The sequence below is a fragment of the Dermacentor silvarum genome, chromosome 9, assembly GCF_013339745.2.
Source record: "Dermacentor silvarum isolate Dsil-2018 chromosome 9, BIME_Dsil_1.4, whole genome shotgun sequence".
Taxonomy (NCBI): domain Eukaryota; kingdom Metazoa; phylum Arthropoda; class Arachnida; order Ixodida; family Ixodidae; genus Dermacentor; species Dermacentor silvarum.
Window position 1 is genome coordinate 122,208,419 of NC_051162.1, and position 25,950 is coordinate 122,234,368.

A 25,950-nucleotide genomic window follows, 5' to 3' on the forward strand; every position below is an offset into this window, starting at 1 on the left:
ACGCACCCCTATGTTCGGACTTAAAAGAAAACCGACAAATACAACGCTCTTTTTTGTTCACACAACAGATTTTCATTGTAAGCGAGAGAGAACAATAACAATTTCTTCAAACATAGAAAACTAATATTTATTATATCCGAGCCACTGTTCAGCGGCTTTTCAGGCGCCGGCCTTGCGGTAGAGCACAGCCTTCGAGATCAAAAAGTGCATTCGAGATTCGGGGTTGGGTTTTCGCCTTTTTCATGCCTCAGCAGTAGGAGTGTTAAAGTAAAAAAATGATATATAGTGCTACTGGCTCAGGAGAGGGCTCAGAGGGCTTTTAATGGCAAAAGCACAAAGACCGTAGGAGCAACGTCGTCTACGTAGCAACATTGTCCTATACACACACACACACCACACACACACACACACACACACACACACACACACACACACACACACACACACACACACACACACACACACACCATATATATATATATATATATATATATATATATATATATATATATATATATATATATATATATATATATATATAATGTAACTAACTAGGGTCTGCGCCAGACCACTGTCTGTTGCACTTCGCTCTTGGAAGTGGTAGGTCTTGTCGAGTGGGCGCCTACACAACACTTTGCAATGTGGTAACCGTGGTTTAAATCCGCAATCCGGGATCTAAAAGAGGTGCGGCGTAATGCTAACACTTTCCTCGCACTTACCGCTAAATTGCAGCTGATTTTTGTTTTCGGTTGGATTAGGGCAACTCGCATGTAATTTCGTTGCGACTTTTTCAGGACAAAAAGAAAAAAAAAACGTTTATATAATGGAATCGAATATAATGCGGAACATGGCCTCTAAATCCTTGTATTTCAAATTTGATTGAGGCGATTTAGTTAATAACTATTTCCATTGTTGATTATCGCACGCCAATTCACATGTGCGCCATTGGTAAGTGCTTGGTAAGAAAACAACAATATTTTTCTCTCGAGCTCTCTATTATTTTCATTTACAGTCTGACATACTCTTCGGAAATACACGCACTATATGCGCATATTGCAACTAAAATGAGCATTGCCATGTTATAAAGCAGCGTGATTCAGGCCCAGCGATAAATCCATGTCGACACATTTCCCTGAACTTCTGTGCGATTTGGCTTTTTGGTGTTGAACACTGTATAACTGTGCTCCATGCATTAACAATTTGTACGAATGCGGGCTTCATGCTCGCCTCGTATATAATGCTGGCCCCCCTGCCTTCTTCATTCAAAGGGAATCTTTTTCTTGATGGGATTATGACATCAAAATCTCGCATGAGAAATTCTATAACTACGAGTAACCCAGCGTTCCAAAAACAACACAGCTCCCACGGAAACATAGGGACTATATTGTCCCTGAATATACGTCATGCTTTTCGAGCAACGATGCAATACAGCGGACCAAACCGCATAATACGGAGTTTTAAGACAATATCCGATTTTCATTTCCAACCTGCCTCCTTTATATAAACAGTAATAGCATGAGTTTCTGACAATAAATTCTCGTGCACTGCCCGTTGGTGCCTACCGCATTCTTTCTCTCTTTCTCTTTTTTTTTTTTGCTTCTGCTTTTACGCGAAATTTGACCTCGCATACACCTTCCCGTTCTTATGAAAATATTTCAGTGTCTTTGTGCGTCTCAGTGAAAGGTAAAAAAAAATAATTTTAAAATCACAAGTTGACAAATCTTCAAGTAACGCACATCGTGAGTACATCTCACGGGAATAATATAGTTCGCAATCAGTTGTCACCAACCTGCAATATTATGCAGCTGTGCTGATAGTGAAACAAGGAAAGAAAACGAGAAAGAAAAAAAAAAGGTTTTTGCGAGGGTTCAACATGGAGTTCTACAAAGACATCGCGCAAACCTCACGGGCCCTGCTGCTTGCTAAACTTCGATCAGCTTTTCATGGAACTGGAAAGCGATAAAGCGTACAAAAATATTTTCGATTTCGCTGGAGTCGAGAAACGTAATGGAAATTGTTCATGCGCTTTCTTTTATGCAACAATGGGCTATAGTCCTTTGTTCGCTCAGGTCTGCGTGCCAACTAGGACCGCAGACGCAACCACAATGCGCATTTCATAAGGAACAGCTTTTATCGAATGTAATTATCAAAGTATCTAATGTACTCGTAATCAAGATGACATTTCGCAGGCTGTGTTGTGGTCGTGTTCATTAGAACTTTTCTTATCGCGCTTCGCTGGTTGGTTAAACATTGGTTCCACTAACTTCTGATTGGAGGTGAAGTATATTTGACTGAACACACCACACCACCGGTATTCTATGCCATCTATGCCGAATATTCCTTCGGCATTTCTTGCACTGCTTTTGAGTCTGTACCGCTTGCAGAATGAATACCACGTTGGACTGGTTCCCTACAGAAGTATTCAATCTCAAAGGACGTAATCGACAAAAATCGACCTCAGTTTGATGAATCAAACAAAGTCAAAATTGAAAGTTTCACTCGCAGGCGAAGCACTGAAAATGATATCAAAGCTAAGCTTGGAGCTTGAGGTTCTGACGCGGTGTTCGAACAATAGTCGGAGGTGGCATGGCGTGACTCAGCACACGAGACGAACCACTGCTGTGCAACAGAAACAACACCCTGGCTTTCATCAGGCGTCTCACAACGCTCACAAGATGAAGATTGCCCGCACCGGCGTGCCAGACGTCACACCTGAATTGTGCATCAGATGAGACACAAAGAAAATCGTCGGTGCCTGTCAACGCCCGATGAAAAGATTGCATAGATCACTTCTGCGCTGAGACGCAAGAGCAGTCCTAGTATAGCATCGCAGTGCTAGCGTTCCAGAGCTTACGCTTAAACTCCACCAATGTACCATTGCTAGCAAACCTAAGCTGTTCCGCTTACTTGTGGAACCTACGTGGAGCAAAATTAGGAGTTGTATATCAGAGTTATTCAATAAAGACTGAGATTGATGCTGTTAAATCTTTATTTCAGAAAATTATTCAACGGCACATGAATGATATCTATATGGGACCCAGCAAGTGAAATTCATTCGTCCCACCATTTCTATCAAGCCTAGTTAACACGAGGGAAGCCATAGTTTGACACCTACTTAGCAATCGCCTCCAATAGGACTCCTCTTAGGACTCCTGCTAGGACTACTGCTAGGACTAATGCTAGGACTACTCCTAACTACATCTAGTTCTATGTCAAAGCAATGTCCTGTTTTGCGATGAGGTAAATAAAGAATTCCAAGAGTGCTGCATCTGGACTGTACAACGGGTAAGGGTATTGTTGCGATGCTTCGAGTAAGGGTAAAAAAAGAAAAGAAAATGGACATCGCGTTGACATGAAATAGGAAATGAACCAGGGGAATTACTAATACATTGAAGACAATGTTTAGGCAGGTGGGAAAATGGGGCTTGACTCATGTTACAGAGACGTCTTAGAAAAGGTGGCGCGCGTGAATTTCCCCTACTGAGGGGCATATCGAAAGGGATAAAAGTGCCAATGAATAATTTTTGGAAATAAAGATTTCAGAGCAGCAGCAGTCAATCTTTATCGAACAACCCATCTATACTATAGGAGCAGGAACAAGACCAATGGAAGAGCCGACGATCAAGAACATTGGTTTCTCATGGGGTGCACAAATAAGTGTAAAATTTTTACAGATATGTTCCACTTACTTAGTGTAACTCATCTGGAACGAGACTAAGAGCGTAGAAATCCGTGCTCTGTCCTGAAAGTCGCAAACAAACAACCTTGCACTCGGCCGCGCAGCGCTTGAAACAGAGAAGCTGGGCGATCGTAGCCCAGAATTTTCCGGAAGTGCGCGCGAACTTTTCATCTTATTACTCATGACGCTGACTATTTATTTGCGCATCTCTCGGGCTTACGACCGTCACTGCGCGTTGCCTGCAATGCCGACAACGTGTTCCAGTAGACCCGCTCCGTGAATGCGTCTCCCTCTCTCTCGCTCTCATAGCGTGCAAAACCTCTTGTTTTTACTGCGATAGCAATTATATGGACACTTCAACCGGATTTCTGCCGTCGGCGTCGCCGTCGCCGTCGTCGTCGCCGTCGCCGTGAGGTTCCGTATAGATAAAATCTTCACCGCGCGCCGTATGCCCGAGCGGAAGCGTGCGGGGACGCGCGCCATCACGGAGAGCGAACGCACTCGCAAGTGCGTTCGCGTGAGAGCGAACGCATCTCCCACGCGCAAGCAAGGAAGCGGGAAGCCAGCGCCGGAGGAGGGAGCGGGGGGGGGGGGGGGGGCGCACTTCTCAGCCAACAACCGCGCTCGTCGCTCGCCGCACCGTCTCTTATCTCCACACGGCTCTGACCTTTATGCAATGTGGATTCGCCGCTCAGTTTCTGTTGAAGCGATAGACCGCACGTACCTTCGCCCGCTGCAGCGTATGGGCTTGCTGCCAGCGTTTTGACAGTCGTTGTCTGCAGTCATTCAGTGTGATCTATTCATGTTTGTTTGTGCGCGCTCACACCATGCTTGTTCATTCAGTTAGTAATAGTCGGGCCACATTTTCCAACGCACGCTACACATGTAATGCTGCCCGGATCGGCAGTGCAGCGCTACAGGTGTGTCCCTTCGCACGCGCGCTGCCCACGGGAAGCGCTTCTCATCAACACCACCGTTTCACACGCGCCTTCTCGTGGTCATCGAGTCTCTCTTCCTGTCGGTCTACTTACGCCGCCGCACACCTGCTTACTTAATCAGCTCATGTTTACTACAATTCACATTGCTACCAAAGCCGCTCACCTTACTTCGTATGACATTGCTGTGTTGCTATCGCATTCATCGCTTCGCCCTTAGGGCGAAACTGTGACATTTTTTTTTTTTGTTTCTTGTTTTTTTTTTTTGATTGACTTTGTTTTCATGTAGCTTGCGTTGCCGGGCTGCGCGTCCCTTGTTTTGTTTTTTTTTTTCTTTTTTTTCTTTTCCCAGCGTGCGACGTAGACCCCCATGCGCCTGCGGCGCCTTAGATGATGCTGCTGCTGCTTCCGCTGCTGCGCCTGCTTCCTCTTTCCCTTCTCTTATCTTTCAGTCCCCATCCCCCTGGGCAGCGCGGTTGAGATGTCCTCTATTGAGAGACAGTTATCGCGCTGCTCTTAACCCAAACTTTCACCCTTTCCAATTATAATCTCCTCTCTTCACCTCGCAGAGCACGAGCGCGCGAACGCGCCAGCTGTGGACGAAGACGACGACGCTCGAACGCAACCATATGGTTCGCATAAATGCATTCTACGCAAGCGTGGTTGTATAGCCTAATGGTTACGATGCTCGCCTTGGGACCCGGGGCGCGCGCGCTCGAGTCCCACCTCGGCAAGAAAGTTTATTTTCTTTTATTTGTTCATGGTTTCTTGATACGAACCACAAATTATGGCTGGCTTAAACAGCTTCGCTGTTAACAAAGAACGAGTCTTCCACCGAGAGAAAGAAAAAGGGAGAGGAGCGGGTGTATAGCGCGATCACTTGTCGGACACGAAAACGAGAATTACCTCGGACGCAAGCATCGTTGAAGTGAGCAGTTTCTTTATACCACGGCTTTAGTGGGCGCACTGCCTACTAAGACCCTACCAGGCATTAATCTCTCGCATCGCGCCGTATTGGCTGCTGCTCAGTATACAGTCCCGTTGCCTTAGCGCAGCATTGAACAGTATCCTGATCCGCGTTAAATAGACAATGACAGACATACGGACGACAGCACGTAACAGCAGCGTGTGTTTCGTTCTTATGGGAGTACTTGTATTTTTAGCGCTACTGAGGATCCCAGTGTGACAGACCAAACAATAACGACAAACCAACTAGCATGACATAAAAAAACCAGCCCGAACGACCTCCTTGGCAACAGGAGCACGTGCTAGACTGTACTGCGCAAGAAAGTGTCTTTCAAGCCCTATTGACACGTGTGGATGCGGCTCACTGTCTAAACATAGCATATATAATAAGCCACAAAATATCACCGGAACAGGCAAAAAATAGCGTGCTTAGGCATAGTCAGCACTTTTGCCTTTCCCATGGGAAAAGCGCTGGCTATGCCTAAGCACGCTATTTTTTGGCTGTTCCGATGATCTCTTACCGCAGGCGGTCTTTTGGCTCATCATATATGCTTTGCTTCGGCAGAACTGGATATGCCCGAACGCAATTTATGCTGCTCTAGTAATCTCTCACCGCACGCGGTCTTTTTTGGTTTATCATATATGCTATGTTTACACAGCGAGGCGCCCTATCCACACGTGTCAATGGGGCTCGGAAGACACTTTCTTGCGCAGTACAGTCTAGCACGTGCTCCTGTTGCCAAGGACGTTGTTCGAGCTGGTTTTTCATGTCATGCTAGCTGTTGCTTCTCTTGCTCAAGAGAGATTGCAGCAGCGCATATCCAACCTTGCAAACTTGCAATATCCAATCGATAGCCAATGAATAGCTAATCGATAATCGATCAATAATCAATAAAATCTGGAAAATGCTGGGGATGACTTGGCAGTGCTTGGCCTCGCGCAAAAGCCAGGACTAGGTCGGTGCCCATCAGCTCTGCTGTCTCTTTAGCATTGCTCCTCCAGTGCAAGCTACGCAATTTTTTTTTTTTGGCGTTAGCATTAGGAGTGTGACCGTGGAAATAGTTACAATTGAATATTGTATAAAATGTAAGGACAACATAGGGGAAATTACTTGTACTTGCTAATTGAATTAAAGAAATGATAAATTAATGGAAAATGAAAATGGATGAAAAAACAACTGTCGGCAGGTGGGGAACGAACCCACGTCTTCGCATTACGCGTGCGATGCTCTCACGGTTGAGATACCGCGGAGCCGTTTTCCCATCCACTTTCCGGGGTATTTATGAGTAAAAAACATACACAGTGAAAACTCCCGATACAACTTTCTGTTGCTCAATACATGATACATAAAAGTGTTTTCCGAGCGCGAAAGAAACCCGCGAATACACGCAGAATTGCCGCGTGACAAGCCGCTCGAGGCACTTTGCGTGTACTCGTGTACTTTTTTCACGCACGGAAAAACACTTCCATGTAGCACGTATTGAGCAAACGAAAGCTGTATCGGAGTTTTTTTCATGTTGATCTACAATTTTCTCATTCACGCTTTCATCTAATTAAATATTTGACAAGTTGAATAAATAATTAAGACTAATTATATTATTAGGCGGAATGTAAAAAAATAGACCTCCAAGGCACGGCAAACAACATTACCTTGGTTCTGTCCAGCTACGTGAAATGTGCATATTTTTAAAGCGTGGTGCATCCTGTATAAGACTGCTGTTTTCGGTGCACATGTGTACCTGCAGATGTGTGCCGCACTTGCAAATTTGTTTCATCCTGGATACTGAATTTTATTACAATGTGTGTGTGGTGTATATATATATATATATATATATACATACATACATATACATATATATATATAGATAGATAGATAGATAGATAGATGTATATATATATATATATATTGTAAAGGGGGTTTATTTGGGTCTTAGATCGGCAGCGAGAAACGCAGCACCAGCAGGTAGGGCGTAGCCAGAGAGCGAACTGGGTACGAGCCGCACGATGGCAACGGGGCTGTTCAGCGTGCCGATCTTCTTCCTCACAATCACCCCCGGTATGGAAGAGTAGCCATCCTGGCGACCTAGGGAGAGTGCAGTGGATCGTAGTACGGCTTGAGCCGGTCAATATGTACAGTCTCTCGCCCGCGACGACGGAGATCGGAAGATGGCGACACGGGTTCAACCACGTAATTAACTGGTGATGTTTGCGCAACCACGCGGTAGGGCCCGTGGTACTTAGGGAAGGAGCCTTGACGAAAGACCAGGAGCAGCAATAGGCGGGACCCAAAGCCACACGAGGGAGTCGATGGCGAAAGGGTGAGAAGGTGGTTTGAGGTCATGACGCTGTTTTTGGCGACACTGTTGAGCAGACGTCAACGAACGAGCAAGTTGTCGGCATTTCTCGGCGTGCTGAGCGACCGTAGCAACAGGTGAGCAGTCGGCAGGGTCCGGCCGGTACGGGAGAACCGTATCAATGGTGCTGGAGGGCTGGCGGCCGTAAAGCAGAAAGAATGGTGAGAACCCGGTAGTGGCTTGGGAGGCAGTGTTATATGCGTATGTGACAAAGAGAAGTACAGCATCCCAGTTGGAATGGTCCGACGCCACATACATTGATAGCATGTCACGAAGAGTTCTGTTGAATCGTTCAGTTAAGCCATTCGTCTGTGAGTGATAAGCGGTAGTTGTGCGGTGAATAATTTGGCATTCCGATAGGAGTGACTGCAGGACGTCCGAGAGGAATATGCGACCCCGATCGCTCAGCAGTTCACGAGGTGCGCCATGGCGGAGAACAAAGTTGTGTAGAATGAACGAGGCGACGTCTTTTGCTGATGCGGCAGGTAAGGCGGCGGTTTCAGCATATCGTGTCAAATGGTCTACGGTGACGACAATCCATCGGTTGCCAGCGCCAGTAGATGGAAGAGGCCCGTGTAAATCAATGCCGACATGGTCAAATGGGTGAGCTGGGCGGGGTAGTGGCTGGAGAGGTGCGGTGGAGAGGTGTGAGACACATTTCCGTCGCTGGCAGGCAATGCAGGAGCGTACGTATTTGCGGATGAAGGTGTACATGCCGCGGATCTTCTTCCTCACAATATATATATATATATATATATATATATATATATATATTACACGCTTGCATGTTCTTATTCAACATTTTTGCATTGTGCGACTGTATGAGAATGTAAGCGTTACCTGCTATTAAAATTATCGAGCTGCCTCATGCACAATATTTATTGCGAGAGCAATTATATGGACACTTCAACCGGATTTCTGCCATCGGCGTCGCCGTCGTCGTCGCCGTGAGGTTCCGTATAGATTCCAAGGGCGATAAAATCGTCGCCGCGCGCCGTATGCGCGAGCGAAAGCGCGCGGGGGACGCACGCTATCACGGATGGCGACACCCCCCCCCCGCGTGCGCTATCACGGAGAGCGAACGCTCGGCGGAAAGCAAACGTGAACGTCGCGCAAAAGACCGTGGGGGTATGGGAGGGAGGGAGGCGGGGCGGCGCTGTGCTCCGGCACCAAAGGCCTATCTTGCCACTCAATCTCCCACGCGAAAGCAACAAAGCGGGAAGATGGGGGGAGGGGGGGGGCAGCTTCTCCTCTGCCAACTTCTCCTTTGCGCTTGGCCCGAGGATGCCGGTCGTCCGCACCGTCTCTTATCTCCACATGGCTCTGACCTTTCTATGCGCTGTGCATTCGCCGCTCAGTTTCCGTTGAAGCGATAGACCGCGCGAACCTTCGCTTGCTGCCAGCGTTTTGACAGTCGTTGGCTGCGGTCATTCAGTGTGATCTATTCATGTTTGCTTGTGCGCGCTGACACCACGATTGTTAATTCAGTTAGTAAGCCAATGTATCCAAGTTTATGCAGCCGATAAAACTACTATCCCTACCCCGAATAGCTCTCTACTAATTTGCTATCGCAATCGATGCTTCGCCTTTCGGGCGAAACTGCGACATTTTTTTTTCTTATTGTGCCTTTGCAAAATAAAAAAGTCTGAGTTTATTGTGTGGTGGGTGTGAGTGTACTTGTTAACACACTGTAGCGTGCATTGTCAAATACGCTTACATTGGCACATTCTCATATGCAATTTAACAAAAAAGAAAGTCACTCTTTTTTAGATCCTGTAAGAGTCACTCTGTCCTCAGTGAACGAAAGCCAAATGAATAATATACACGGTCTATGTTAAGTGGAATTGTAATAAAAAAAGTCATTTGCTCAGGTTTTCACGTGTAAACTGTATTAGTGCTGTTCTCCGAGATAAGACGCCTGTCTTTGTCCCGCCTAATAAATTCCCATTGGAAAGAGTTTTTAAATAGCTGTGTGCATTCTCATCATGAGTTCTAGCCATGAACAGCCTTTTCGCTCTAGTGCAGTTGCATATCGCAAGCTTGCGCCGTTTCATTGCTCAATTTAAATCGCGGCCGCACTGAATTTTCGCAACGGTGCGTGAACGGTTTTCTGAGTGTGAATGGAAGCGCCGATAAGCATGAAAAACAACATTTTCCGGTGCTGTCACTATTTTCGTTCGATCGAGGGGTAGCACGTGGGCTAACGCTTTTATTTTTTTATGCTTGGATGAACGGCTAAACCGGACGAAACGAACTGTGCGCGCGAGCGGAACTTGAGTGGGCTTTGAGTGCTGCCCGATAGATCTGTGTTCACGCCATTCACGCCCTGCGCAAGGAACCTTCATGCTAGCGTGGTATACTTATTCTTTAATCTGAAATATCGAATTTCCTTCGTGCTTTGAGTTTTACTTACTCCACTATGAACGAAAATTCACGGGAGGCAGAGCAATCTCAAGCGGCCGGCGCCGCTTGGCTGGGACCGCTGACCGCGGCGCCATCTATCGGCTCGCAGCAGAGCTACTTGCTGCGCCCACGCGCTGCCGAACATAATCTGGGCGCTCTCACGCGCGCAGTGTCAACACCTGAATGTTCTTACACCATACTCGTGAACAAGAGTCCCCGAGCTCCACAAGAAACTTGAGGCCGAGAAACAATTTCTGGGAGTATCGTTTCGCTCTATACCAACTGCCCCACGTAACTGAGACAAACTTCAAAAATGTACAAATGCCACGTAGCTGAACAGAACCAAGGTAATGTTGTTTGCCGTCGTTTGGAGGCACACAGAATATTTCGTTTGCATTCCGTCTACTTACATAATTAGCACAAATAATTCTTGAACTTATCAAATATTATATTTAGATTAAAAGTGTCAATGGGAAAATTGTAGAGCAACATGAAAAAAAATTCGGTGTAGCTTGCACTAGTGGCGCAAGGCTTAAGACACAGCGGAGCTGATCGATTCCTAGCTGGTCATGGCTATACGAAGTGATAATTAAGTTATACCCACTAGTGCCAAGTGATGCTAAGTTATACGAAGCGCGTAAGCATTTCCTCGTGGTCCGTGGCCTCGGGGAACGCCTCGCGAAGCACTTGCAGACTCGTAAAACGAGTCCAAATTCGAAACTTTACCAACAATTTCGCGAAGTTGGCAGATGTGCTAACTACAAATATGTCAGGTAATCGAAACCACATCAATGAATAAAGAAAATCTCGTAAAATTACGTTCTTGTAAATGAAGCTATGACTACATAAACATCCGAAAAGTATACTCATCTACTGTATCTTAAGGAGTGCAATATTTAGACGCTGTCTGTGTGAAGCGGAATACTTGAGCACCAAGCCCATCACCAACCATAGTTTCTTCCTCCATTCGTTGCTTTTTATCGGTGAGGCTATCAAATACTTAAGTTACAGAACAGTCTGTTCGAAAAGGGAGCACTGCATATTGCATTTCATACAGTCCAATTTCATAACACTTGCAAAAGAGTAGATAAAACAAATAAATAACACAGAAGTCTACTTCTCTTACACTATTTACTGTTTATCGTTTTCAGTTTCGTTTTTTCCAATACTTTTCAAAGCAATCCCATGTTTGAGTTTCATTCAAAACACGTTATTTCGATATCCAATGCTAGCTTATTACGCAAGGAGAGGGCCTCTTTTCCAGGAATTCCTCTGATCTTGGGCAGCAATAGAGCCACGGTTTATGATGAAACAACAAACATTTCGCAGTATATGGTGCCATTTTTATGCCTCTATCACGTCCACCTATAACTCTCTATCCTTTGCGTTTCAATGGAGCTCGTGCCAAAGAGCTATTTTGCATTGCTGTATTTCTTTTAAAGATTGGCCCACAGAAACACCGGCGCATAACTTCGGCGCCACCAAGCATCAACACCAAACTTTCTTTGCTGCCTGTTTTTTTTTTTTATTTCTTTATTACGTCTCTCTTCCTACGAGGGTATATGATACACGCCTTGCCTGGTTCTTATATAGCATGTGCGCTCTTGTGGATGCTCTTATAGCCGCCTTCCGTGTGAATGCCACATCCGCCGCAACTCGATCGTCGGGCGGGGGCCCGCAGCCAATCACCATAATCGGCGTGGCGTAAACCCAGCGTACTATTTCTTTTTTTTTTTTTCGTTTCCTCTCTGGCCATGTCGGCTTTGTCGCCGAAAACAGCTCCTAGGTGGCGCACGTGCTTGCTTTCTGAGCTCCACCTCAAAAGGCCAAGGCGCGAAGCGAGAAGAAAGACTGCGATCAGGAAACACCAGCCCAAGATATGGAAGCCGCAATGGAAACACGACTCGGTCGCGCTGTTACTTTCTCACTTGCAATGTTTGTTCATTCTTCCTTATATCTTACTTGGCAATATGTATACAGTATATATATATATATATATATATATATATATATATATATACATCGTAGAGGGTTCACGTTTATGGCTGTCATTTCCTGTGGTACCTGTTTTGGCCACTGAGGCGTGGTTTTGACGCGCGAGGTAATTCTGAATGCGACTCAAAGTGCGTGATGGAGCTCATGCGCGCTGGCTCAGGCTCCCTGTAGATGTAGATGCTTAAGCTTCGCCAGACGTCTGTCGCATTCTTCCTCTCTTGGCGTTTGTGTACGTTTAACATTCGAACTCCCAAGCCATTTCATCAAAAAGAGCGTTGAAAGTTGCAACAGATCTTTGCTTGTTTTTCTTGTTTTACAGCAAAGCTGTATACGACTCGGATCCCGGTATTCCATGATCTCCGCCGACAGAACAGTCGACAGAAAACCACACCACGAATTGAAGCGAAAAGTGCCTCTCTCCATCGGAATTACGCATGTCATTACCTCCGTACTTTTTTTTTTCAATGAAGAAGAGCACAAAACAAATGCGAAAAGAAAACCACGTGCTAGATGATAAGGCGGGTTCAAACAATGTGAAGCACGTAGCGATCGCCGCACGCGTTTCCCGGTAAAGATTACGGTTGCATAGCTGCAGTAGTTGCCGGGAAGTTGCAACTGGAGCACACGAAGCATGCAGTGACGGCAGCACACTTCATATGCAAAATAAGAATCTGCCTAGCAACTGATGTGTTGTGGTAGCGCTATGAGAAGGCAACGCATCGTTTGACTCCCGAAGAGCAGCGTTAACACGATGCGTGGCGGCAGGAACAGCAACGTCAATATATGCACAATGGCGTCGGGCTCAAGCTAAGCAGGTCGCAACGGTTCCTGCCCAAAGCAAGCCACGCACAGTTCGGACACATTTTACACAGTACCTTTTAGTTACGTACAGTGCATTTAATTTTCTTGCTGTCAATCATTTCATGTAGTGCATCGCTCAATTGTTCAAGGCTACGTCGCACTGGTCTATAAGGTCAGGTGACACCACACCTTCGCTGGCCAACCACCTTCCCAGCGGGGATTGGAGACCAATTTTTCTGGAGCAAAGCGCGCGTGTTACTTAAGCAAATTTTTGTCACGTAATGTTCTAATTAAAATAAGAAACGCCATTTTTTGCACGTGATGAACTCATTCATTGCAGGAATTTTAACTTGTATTGTTTAAGCAAAAGAACGAAGACGCAGAAGTTGGTTGTAAACGTAGCCGGATAGTAGGAGAGGGTAAGTTGGGAGCAAAATGGCTTACCATATATGAGTGTTACGGCCATTTATGTGAACATTACATTCGGCACAGTCGTCAACGAACTACGTGGGCGAAGCAGACGACAGTGGTCACTGACTGTTAGGCACAAGTGAAGAACTACCAGCTTGAAGACCACAAACCGGTGAGCCTCAAAAGCCATTCGAGCAAATGGTGGGCACGGGACTGCTCCACACTGTAAACAGAAATGACTACAGCGCAACTCATCGCCAAGCGTGTGTTGAAATGTCAATCTGAAATAAGTCATGGACAAATTGTTCCGCAGAAATGCTGCTCCGCCACCAGCTATCACCAATGCAGCCAAAGCAGAGAGCTTTTCTCAGAGTACACAGAACTCTGTTGTACTACTCTCTATACTGACGACAGAAGACAAATGCAACTGCGTTATGATACGCATAAATGGTCAAAACCTGCAAGTGGAACGAGCTGACGTGTATGATTCGTTAAATCAAAATATAGCAAAGCCTGCCGTGCATACAAGAATGATTCGTCCTTGACAATATCGGTACACACTGGCAGAAGGAATATAACCAAATCTTGCGGTTTAAAGGGCTGAGTATCACAATTGCCATGCCTTGCGACCGTTCGCGTGGTGAAAGCCGCAATTGAAACAAAAATAAAAACCATCAGCATCAATACTCCATAAAGTTATGTAATTTCGCCAATCGATGCCATGGTGGCGGACGCGTGACTTACTTCGAACCGCAGGCGTCACGTGGTATGTTATCGCAGGAGCAGGAAACTGACCAATAACCTGTCTTTTTCTAAGTCAGTGAACGGAAACGTATTAAATGTAGGGCTCCGTGTTTTCGGATAAATCCGAAAATATCCGATAAACACTAGCTGGTAAAATTTTTGACAATTCGGATTTATCCGATAAACTCCGATTTTAACGGCCAATATAACCCTGTTCCCTTCTATAACGAAAGGGCATGTTCTAAGCAGTCATTGATACATCGGCCGGTTTCACCGATATAAACTTTACCTCATGTCAAAAGTATCTTGTAGACTACACCCATCGCACATTTAACAAAGGGCTTGTCACACACGGAGCGAGAGACGTATGACCACTCAACGACTATCGCAGACCTTCATGGATACTGCGCTGCTGTCGCTGAAAAGTGGAGCCAGACAGTTGAGAGGAACTTTTTCGATGCACTCCAGTTCACTATTGAATCGTTTTGGTATAGTGTTCAAATTGGGAATCTAAATTCAGTTACCCCGCGCGTTCGAAACCTATGCGCCGATTTTTAAGTTAGTATTTGTTGAAAGTGACGACATGAGCCAACTCATGAGTGATTTTACGAACTATCAGAGCTAATTAATCGGTAACATTGTTGAATCCCTGTCGCTTTGGCGACTTCACACTGTCCAGTGGCCAGTGCTTTCTCGCTGCGCGCTGAGTCTTCTAGCGCGAACGTTGAAAGGGCATTTTCAAAGCTGAGAATCATCAATCGAAAGCAGCGTGCTTCCATCAGTGACAGCAACTACGTAAAGTATGATTGCGTCGATTACAACACGCTTTAAGGTTGTAATACGCACAAACGTAGGTGTTTTGTACTCAAGTATTTGTGCTTGTGTGTATATGTGTTTGTGCGTTCAAACGTTGCTTCGTGTGTTCTGATGCTTTCGTGTTCAGGTATCATTTCATCTAAGATATTGGAGTATTGCGAATAATGCAAAATTTAACTCCGAATTCCGGAGAATTGGGGATTTGCGAGAAATAAACTCCGATAAACTCCGAATTTCAGCCAGAAAATAAACTCCGAAAAACACCCTCCGAATTTCAAGAAAAACAAACTCCGAAAACACAGAGCCCTAAATATATGCAACTCTCACCGCAGCTCAATTGGGAGAGTACAGCACACGTGATGTGAAGGTCGCGGGTTTGGCCCTCACGGAGGCAAGCTTATATTTTCTCCGAATCTCAATTCCATTTTGTGTTAAGAGGAAGCTTTAGCTCGGGCCCAACTTCAATTCCGCCTATTCAATTGCATGCTTTTCTTCTATAACCGCTGGGACGATTTTAATCAAATGTGTTGCATTTGAGAGAGAAAGTTAAATTCTAGTGCCTGTTGGAAGCAGAATTTTCAATTAGGGCGTGAATGTTCTAAAAGAAACTTTTAAGAATTGGTAAGCTTGAAAAAAAATAGAACAAAGTCTTTGAAATTTGCAGCTGTACAGTAAGCAGATATCGCAGTTCGGTAAACTACATCAGTTGAAGCATCCAAAGCGGGCAAGCTTGACATGAATTTAAGCTTACCTGAATTTGTTGCATTCTTTACAAGGGGTTTGGAAAATTCTACTCATATTTTAGTGGTTTATTCAAAAGCCATGTTCATATATCAATTTTGTCCGCTTTAGATGTACTATTAGGTGCAATTTACAGAATCGTGATATCTTTTTTCATCGCGGAGTTACAGAGCTTTAGGCTTGGCAGTATTGTTTCCTGAAAGTTTGCGATTTTTGCAAATATTTAATAAAAATTGATAACCTAAATCTGAAATTCGCAACAGACTGTTCCTAGATTTTGACATTTGCTTTTAAAGGCAACAAACCTGATCAAATTTGGTGCACTGGTTGGCGAGAAAATCAATTTCTCCTTTCCCATGTGTTTAGATAGAAGTCCCCAAACTATAGCTTCCTCTTAATTAAGATATGAAGCTTGTAGAAATATTTGCGAGAGCGTTCATATTTAGGTGTCATTTCTATGAAACACACCGCTACTTTTCCTATGCTTTACTTGGCTTCATAAAGTTGTTGTTTTGTGGGCGGACGCGCACTTCTGCGTGCGTGTCCAAACTACACGTACGCCTGCCGGAGCGCGAGGGCTCGCGCCCGCAACGTCTCCATGTGACGCCTAACATCTGCGTATTCGTGAGGCGCGTGGGCACGAACTTCCGCGCGCCAGGACGCGAACGTGTAGTCTGGTCTTTACTAAGAAAGACCGAAGACATAAACCAGCGCTTTTTTTTTTCTCGAAATCCTCATATGTTGAACGCGCATCAGTGGAAACCAATATACCTCCAACTAAGAAGGGTCCAGTCTTTTCAGAATGGGCCTTTCAAAACACAAATGTGGGCATTATAAACACAAATCATGCACCATGTTCCCTTCTTACACTTTATACCACTGAGCCAAGAGTCCCTTTTTTCAAGCACTGCATTTCTACATAGAAGCCCCAGCACAAACATCTGCGATCGCAATATCGGCTTCCTTGCAACACAGAAAGAACAGCGGCGCCGCTTGCCGAGAGTCGCATCTATTGAAACTCGGCCATGCGAGGCATATATCCCCGAGAACGCAAAATATTTAATAACGTACGTTATTTGGACAGTTTAACGCTCGTAATGTATACGGACGCTAAGAAATAGCGTTGTCGAACATGGCGGCACCAACGGTTCCCGCTTCAGCGTCAATTCACGTGATAGCTACGCTCTCACTTATGTTCAGGGCCAATAACTATTAAAATGGGCTTTCACTTTCTCTAAACTGACCTGAAACGTTAGTTATGAGCGCATAGCGCGTCCAATTTCCGAGACCGTTCGGCGATTCCGGCGCCAGTAGGCCTAACGAGACGCGTCCGCATAGCGACAACAGGATGGCTGCTAATGGATTGTCTTGGCTTGGATACGTTTAGCACGAGGCACCAGACGGCGCCCTGTTTTATAGCGTCTTCCTTACGTTTGCGTTCACGTACGGTAAACTAAAAGTCTTGAAATGATCGCGCACCGTAAGGTCCCGCAAACGTGCTTACGTTTAACGTACGTAAGCCGAAAAACGCTATTCTAAAACTGTCTATTGTTGCTGTGTCCTAGCTGTACATTGGGTGCACGTTAAAGATCCCCTGGTGCTCAAAATTAATCCGGAGTCCCCTCACTACACCGTGCCTCATAATCAAATGGTGGTTTTGACGCGTAGAACTCAGGATTCATATTTAATTCAGTCTCGAAACGCGATAGGCCGGTGATTTCGATGATTTCAGGAGGAATTACGTTGCAATCTCTACATGTCAGCAGAAAAAAGAAAAAAAGCGCTCAAAGATAGTGTATTACGGGCCAGCCCACGACAAACAATGGGAGGCTCCATGGAGCTCTTCGTAATTGTATTCATCTCTTCTTCCGATGGGTTGGTGTAGGTGGACACTTCGCCACGCAGTAGCAAAGCCGACGCACCCGTACATAATCTCACGGCTTTGTCGTGCCAATTGTTTCAAGTGTTGTCACGCGACTATTGCGAAATTGCGATGCCCTGTTGGTAACAGAAAGCGAATCTCCGTGAGAATTTGATTCCTGCTCGGAAAGACAACCACAGAAATATCTGAAAAGCTGCAACAGACGCTTACATCGGAAGCACTCGGTTGCACACGAGTTTTTCAATGGTTTCGGGCGGATTCCGGTGTGGTTATTAGACTTGGAGACTATTCGAATTTCTGCCAACTTTCAACCAGTCGTAATTACGAGATTGCCGAAAAAGTTCAGCTACAACAGTCGTGGCTATAGTAATGACAACATTTCAGAAGCTGATAGTATGAATTAGAGCTTTTTTTTTTCAGTGGATTTTGAGCGTGGGCAAGGAAATTGGACGCGCTGTAACCAAGTTTCTTCCCCACATGCTCACACAGCGAAAAAAGAACAAACAAAAAGACTTGTTTATTTTGGGCGAGGATTTGAAAAATCACTTCGAAGTCTGCCCAAGCTTTATTTCAAATCTTATCATGGGCGACAAAAGATGGCGCTGTGGTGCTATACCCAGAAGCCACACAAGTTTTTAGACAATTGAAGATGCCGTGTAAAGTAAGAGCGAAAAAAAAGCGGCAACTGCGCTTGCGGGAAGACGATATTCATCGTCGTCATGAGTAAGCAATCTAGGGCTACTTCCCTCGGAAATCTGTCCGTCCGTCTGTCTAACGTGTGACACGCTGCTCTCCATAGGTGTACATGGTATCGTATGGCAGGTATATATATATATATATATATATATATATATATATATATAGGGTGTCCCAGCTATCACGCAGCACGATTTAAAAAAATCTACATGCATGCGGTAGATATACTATATATATATATATATATATATATACGGTAGATGGTACTACATGCGTACCGATACGTCACATACGTACGTGTGCAAGATGAAGTGACTGTCTGACAAGTCCCACTAAAGGACTTTCTGCAGTTACTTCAGCGTAGGTAGAAATGTGCAGCGAGAATTCGTTCGTCCTGAGCAGACTATTATTCAGCGATTTTACTCGGCGGTATTGACGGAATTCCCAAAGATCTGAACAAAACACAGAAATTGTGGAGTGCGGGTGATTGGTTTTTCCTTCACGACGACGTCCCAGCCTTCAGTGTGCTGGCTGTGACGCTCTATTTATTCGCTAAGGATGGGCCGGTGTTCCTCACCCACCGTTTTCATTGTATGGAGCTCCCTGGGATTTTGTACTTAATATAAATATTAAAATCCAATAAAAGCAGGTGATTTGCCACTCTGCATGAAGTCTGCCCAAGGGACCACTCGACAGCATGAAGCTTAAGAAGTCCCATAATTGCTTCCTACACTGAGAGAATAGTTTGGACGAGTGCTTTTTTTTTCAAATCGATAAGAATTTTTCATTTGGTAGGCACTCCGGTTCTTTCTTTCTTTTTTTTTTTTTTGTGCGGAGGGGGTGGTGGTGGTAGGGGATGGCTAAAACGAGAGAAGTGGTGAGCGGGATTTACGAGTTCGTTGCCAGCTGTCTGTAGGAATAAAGAAATATATCACACGAGCAGGGATGAGTTATTCTACGTCATGAATCATGGGTAGGTAGGTGAAGCAGAGTTTGACGGCCAGAGAAAATGTACTTGTCGAGCATAAATCGGGTCGCACTGTTCCGGACTGACGCAGTTACGCTGTTTAAGCTTACTTGTCGGGGATCAAAGATATCGCAAGGGTGTTTCAGTTTTGTTTAGATGACATCTGTATACGCAGGTAACATTAAAGAGGAATGTTAGCAAAGCGCAAGGTTAGCGGAATTTGCGATGTGAATCACATGGTTAGACCACTTGATAAGTCGCAAGTGATGTTCGCACTTATGCACCCAAACACTGTCGACCTCTGTTGTGAGGTAGTTTGTAAGGAGTCCGTGAAACTAATTGGACAAATTTCGTAGGCGCGCAGGGTGCAGCTACACTAAATATCTGCGTGAAAATTTAAGTGAATCGTCTCATAATAACAGAGCTACGGACGGTTACGAGTTACCCTCCCCCCTAGCCATCCTATTTCTCCTCAAATCGTTCGCCGAGTGATCAGGACTAAGCTCCACCTTCACTGTCTCTGCGTCATGATGTGACGTCATCTCTACTTCCATCTGTCTTGGCGCCAGCGCACAAAACTAGCTCCTGTTCACCACTACTTCGAAACTTTATCTTTGGAAGCTTGTCTTTCAGGTTTACCAGCGGATGGCTTGATTTTTTGGATGGCACGTGAGCTACCTGGACGCCAAAGCCACATAGCACGCGGGCTAAACCCTCGCTCACACCGCGCCACCATACGTCCGTGCCCGATGTGAGCGAGAGTTCGGTCCGCGTTCTACGTGCCTATGACGTCTAGGTAGCTCACGTGTCATGCCAAAAATTACGCTATCGGCTGGTAAACGTGAAAGACAGGCTTCCAAAGATAAAGCTTCCTGTCATCGTCTACCGTATTCTATGTGAAGACTGCGACTGCGTATATATCGGCGAGACCGGCATTTTTGAACAGCAGTTTAAGCAACGTATCAACGATGTAAACGAGAAAAAATCCGCATCAAACACATTGGCAGAGAGATGCAGGTGAATGGGGCCCCAGGATTGATTGAGATAACGGCAAGATATCAGAAAAGGAAAGAAATTTGACAACAAGACAGTACTTGGAATCCCTTCTCATCCAAACGACAGATAGCTCAATCAACCGGAATGACGGAACCCTTCCCCCCATCTACACACGCTGCTTACGTCATATTTTAAACCGTATAAACCTTGCATCGCACGTTCTTGATTACATTGCAACCAAGGCTCCCGTCAGGGTAGCCGAAGTGTCTTGTATTGTTTTAGTGGCTGGTGTCCTTTTTTTTACCCTTCTTAACCCCAGTTACGATTTCATTCATTACCTCTGTTATCTTCATCTTCCTGTTCTAAAGCTGCATATTTGTTTGCGAGCACCAGCCTGAATTGGTCTGCTTTTACCCTTACTGCGTCTAGGTTGGCCTGTTTCTTCTTGACTATTTTATTCTTTATCTCTTCAAATTGATTGAAATCCTAGACCTCACTAACCTATGGTCACTGCACGTTACCCTACTAACACTTCTAGATCCTGCACTATGCTGGGATGGGCACAGAGTATGAAATCTATTTCATTCCTTGTTTCTCCATTAGGACTTTTCCAGGTCCACTTCCTGTTTCTGCGCTTCCTGAAGAAGGTATTGATTATTCGGAGCCTATTCCTTTCCGCGAATGCTACCAACATTTCTCCTCTAGTGTTCCTAGAATCGATGCCGTAGTTGCCAATTGCTTGCTCACCAGGCTGCTTTTCCCCCACTTTCGCATTGAGGTTGCCCATGACTATAATCGGGTACAACTTTAGAAGACAGCCGCATTTGCTACCTCAAAGGCGGATGCATACGAGCCTCCACCAAACGGCGCGCACTAAAGACTCGCGTCATGAGCCGGATGGCCGGTGTCCCCGCTGAAGGAGAACATGGCAGCTCGCGCTTCAAGCCGGGGCGAGTCGCGTCAGCGGGACTATTTCTTTAGCCGCGGAGGAAATCGGCTGCGACGCTTCGGTCATCTGGGCGGAGCCTCTCCTGTCTTCTTAAGTTGTACCCGACTATATACAGTATACTGAGTCTGCACCTTTCTCATTGCCAATTCAGCATCTTCATAAAACTGTTCTATTTCTTCCTTATCGTGCCTGGAGGTTCGAGCGTAGGCTATGTATTACCTTTAATGTATATCTGCTATAGAGCCTTGTTACAATGACTAACACCCCCTCATTATTGCTGTAGAAGCATACAGAGCTTCATAAATAATTAATAGAGAGAACTGTGGCGCCTGTGTCTACGGCAGCTGCAAGCAGGGCGATTCAGTCAGCATCGCAATGAGGCTTAGTACATGGATTTACCTAAGCTTCATCCTTTTCGCTTCAAAGGGCTTTGTGAACGCATCATTTTCAGCAAAGTACGGCGTTATAAATAATTAAATACACAACAATAAAACTGCCCGATGTCAGAGTTCGAACACAGGATCTCTAGCACAGCAGTCTGATAGTGAAACCATTGCTGCTCGCACGCACGTGTCGACAAGCGGCATAGAACACACTTGCTTGCGGGCAAGTCAGCGCGTTGAGATTCTTGGCGTGCTTCGATCCGCAGTTGCACTAGAAGCCAACGCATCAGAAATACGAGGAGTGCAGCACGATACTGTGTATCACCACTGAAAATGTAATCAAACAATACAGATATTTGTGACGTACTGCATGTAAATATGCAGCTTGTGTACATTTCAATGCAACGAAAAACATTTCATCGTATAGCATGCTGAAGCAGCATGCTATACTAATATTTATACCTCGAAGACCGCATTTCATACGCACACACACACATGGTTCCTGAGCCACTCAGGCCAAGAATGCTTCGTTTTACGCAGATGTCAACTGGAGTTCAATCTGCCTGCTTTTTTTTTAGAAGCACAAAGAAACACTGTAGTTGAGCTCCGACGATGAAAGGAAATAAACAGGTCTTACTGATGTTCAGTGGCATTAACCAGTCGCTTTTCTCTGTACGAAGAAGCTCATCCCGGACAGCAGGGACATTTGAAAAATGTTTTTTCTTTGCGTGTGGCTCGATACACTACGCAATCTGCAAATAGACAGCGGCTACATCACACGTGACCAATAATCTGCAAATAGACTGATGTTAGATGAGGCGTTCTAGGCAAAGTCGTATAATTAAAAAAAAAAGGAAAAGAAGAGGTCCAAGGACTAAACGTTACGGCATGCCGGAAATTGCAGGTGATTGAGTAGATGAGTGTGAAATAGGGGTAACAAATTGCTGATGGCCGGTTAGATGAACTCGAATCCAGTTAGGAATTTACATTCAGGCGCAAGTTCAGGTGTGAAAGCTTGTGCAGGAGCCTTGTGTGCGAAACCTTACCGACTGCCTCCTTGTAGTCCAGGAAAAAAATGGATCGATACAGATATATTAGGGTCAAAATAAGAACGGAGGTCATTGAGAAAAAGAGCGAGTTGTGTGTTTGTAACATACACCAAGAAGCACATGCGGGAAAGATAAGTTACAACATAGCCAAATCATTTGCAAAGCAAGGGGTACTTTTTTTTAAATTAGAAGCCCTTTCTGCGCGGAAAACGTCAAAATCAGAAACAAGATGACAAGTATTCAGAATCATTCATAGTCTGGGTTAGCCATGCTTCTACAATACAATATTACTTCAAGATGAATGAATAAGGCTGCAAAAGGCTTCTTTTCTGGGCAATGTAAGGTAGGTAACCATGAAAAAAAAAGGTAGAAGGAACATTTCATGTCATGAGAACGTCGCACGAAGAATCTTCATTATAATGATCTTTCTTTTACGCATTGTGGCCATAGCGAGATGCTATTGGCAAGCACTGTCGTGCCTTGCTGGATACGGTTTGACTGCATTAGAACCGGCTCGGTTAGAAAAGACATCGGCACTTCAGTCCGCCATATTTTTTCATTACACGGCTGCCAAACGCATGTACTAGTTTGGTTAGACATAGCGAATACGAAACTCTTGACTTAGCATACATAATTGCCAACTGGCTGTGCCGACTTGTCTAGACATAGCGAAATGGAGCACTAGAGCACGTAAGAAAATTTCATCATTACCTCGGGCTGCCTGTGCTGAAATTAGCCCCTTAATGGAACGTAACATCAACTATGAAACTAAACGGGACCGCGACAATCATTATAACTAGGACCTTTCCTCTTGCAGATCGAACCACCAACGAAATGGCGTCTTGACATAAAAGACTATACACGAGCGCCGAAAGCGGTAATGGTGAATCATGCAATGCATGAGACAGCCTTGTAATACACTCCCGAAGGCGAACCTCAGAGCTAAAAAAATATTCCAAGAATACTCCGTCGAGAGCCGACGCCTTCCAGAGGTCGAACAGAGCAGGAATGCTGCCGTCAAATGGCAGAACAAGTTCACTCTCCTACACGGAAAGCACTTGAGCGGAGGCTTTTGTCACTACTCTCGTATTAGAAGCGAGAGCAGAAAGGAAATTGCATTACTCCAATGGACTTAGAGCACTCGCTCTCTCGAATGCAGTCTCATTTGCGACTAAGCAATGCAAATATTTTTTGCCTTGGCTTAAGAAGATATATGTCAGGTAGATGACGTATGCGTGTAATTTGCAAGCGCCATAAAACCAGTTTAAAACGAAACGAACGCTTTGGTACTTAAAATTAGGCACTTAAGTACTTCATGTACTTCAATTAAGTGCCTAAGTACTTCAATTAGGCGCTGAAGTACTTCATGTTGCGATATCTAAAGAATGCTACGTGTCGTACAGTAAATTACTACTGCATGTTTGGAAACATTCAGAATACGCATATGCGCCACAAAAATAATCACAACGGATATAAACACCCTGTTTCCTTTAAGGAAACGTGACGATGCGTACATACAGATCTCTTTGTCGACACTTGGAAAAAAATTTGAGCTGTTGTACATAAACGGTTGGCGCTGAAATTGTCACTTGAGATGGCGTGCAGAGGCTTATGGCACTCAGCGAAGGCTTTTCCGCCAGTATCCTCGTAAAAGAGGCAGCAAAGCAGTTCAAGGAGCAAGCATGAACCTAGTACAGATTTTAGTTTGAGAATCAATCGCGGACAATCGTGGGCATTTGAGCAGTTGTAAAACGCGGAGAACAAAGCAGTTATCATTAAAGAGAGGTAAATGCAAATAAATGTTTCGCTGCTTTATGGGAAAGTGCCACTGGCTTGAGGTTGTGTAAAAAAAATTAAAGCTGGTGTTCAACTAAAACTCTGGTATGGTACGGAAAAGAACTTTCAGTGCGTTGCACAGAGCGGGAAGTTATAAATTTGACCTATAAACACATTTATTTTTTCAGAGTAGCTCAATATTGCGCACCTTCGTACTAGAAACAAAAAGAAAATTTCAAGAAAACATTCAGAAGGAAATGGGAAACATCAAATCGATATTTAAATTCCGTAGCGTAAAAGCCACGAAAATGTAAGCATTTAGACAAGCAACAATTATGATAATTAATAATTCAGTAATACATAATTAATACCTTATTGAAGAGTGTTGCCTACGTGCAAAATAATAGAAATTTTATTTGCTTGCCCATTTTCGGTATTAAGCACGAAGTTGCTGGCTCAGTGTCATCGGCCAACACTGAATGGCAGGCAGCAATTGTAATTTGTTGGTTTAGAGCAGAAATACAGGACGAGGAAGAAGTATGGCACGTGAGCCACTTTCTTTTCAAAGAATGGTCGGAGGATGAGTCACTCTTGGAGGCAAACAACCAACCATACAAACAAACAAACGGTCAGAGGAGACATACCGATGCAAGATATGGAGCTGCAGTGGTGTCACAAATGTGACGGAAACCAAATAAAATGTATGCCTATCGTTCAAATATGACGAAAGCTCTCGGTACAAATTCCAAACGAAGCCGTAGGTGGCTTGGGGTGAAGCCCAATTCGAATATTATGGCTCTTGTTTTCCTTTCTCCCGCTGAAAAAGCGTCCGCAAAATATTTTTTTTGTTGGTTATGCTTATTCTCGATTTTTTGCACATTTAGATAGGAAATCAACAATAATTTCCGGTATTTTTTATGTGCCATCAATGAAGGGTCAATGTAGTTTATGCTGTTTGGTACGTCTGTGACCAATGAAACGAGGCAGAACCAGAAACACCGAAAAAATTTAAGTTCCTAGGCACAGAGTACCCATTTATATTTACAATGAAACATGATAATCATAACCCAGAACTTGCAGGCCACTAACTGAAGGAGTCAGTAATAAACTCTGGTGATCGGGAATTTTGAGTTTACTATTGTAAAACAGTTGTTTTATTTTAATCTTCTACTCGAAGAACACTGACGATGTTTGCTGTACTTGGTCAGTGCAGATAAAGCTGTCATGACTATCGTCCGATTTCTTTTTTTTTTACGTGAACGCAACATCTATGTACTAAGAATATAAAATTTCCACACGACATCGATCCGACGCACACTCTCTATATGGCAGGCAGAAGTTAGCCTTACCAGGATGAATAATTAGTTGTGTCGGTCAAGGTAAGCTAGTTATGACAAGGCAGCGAGT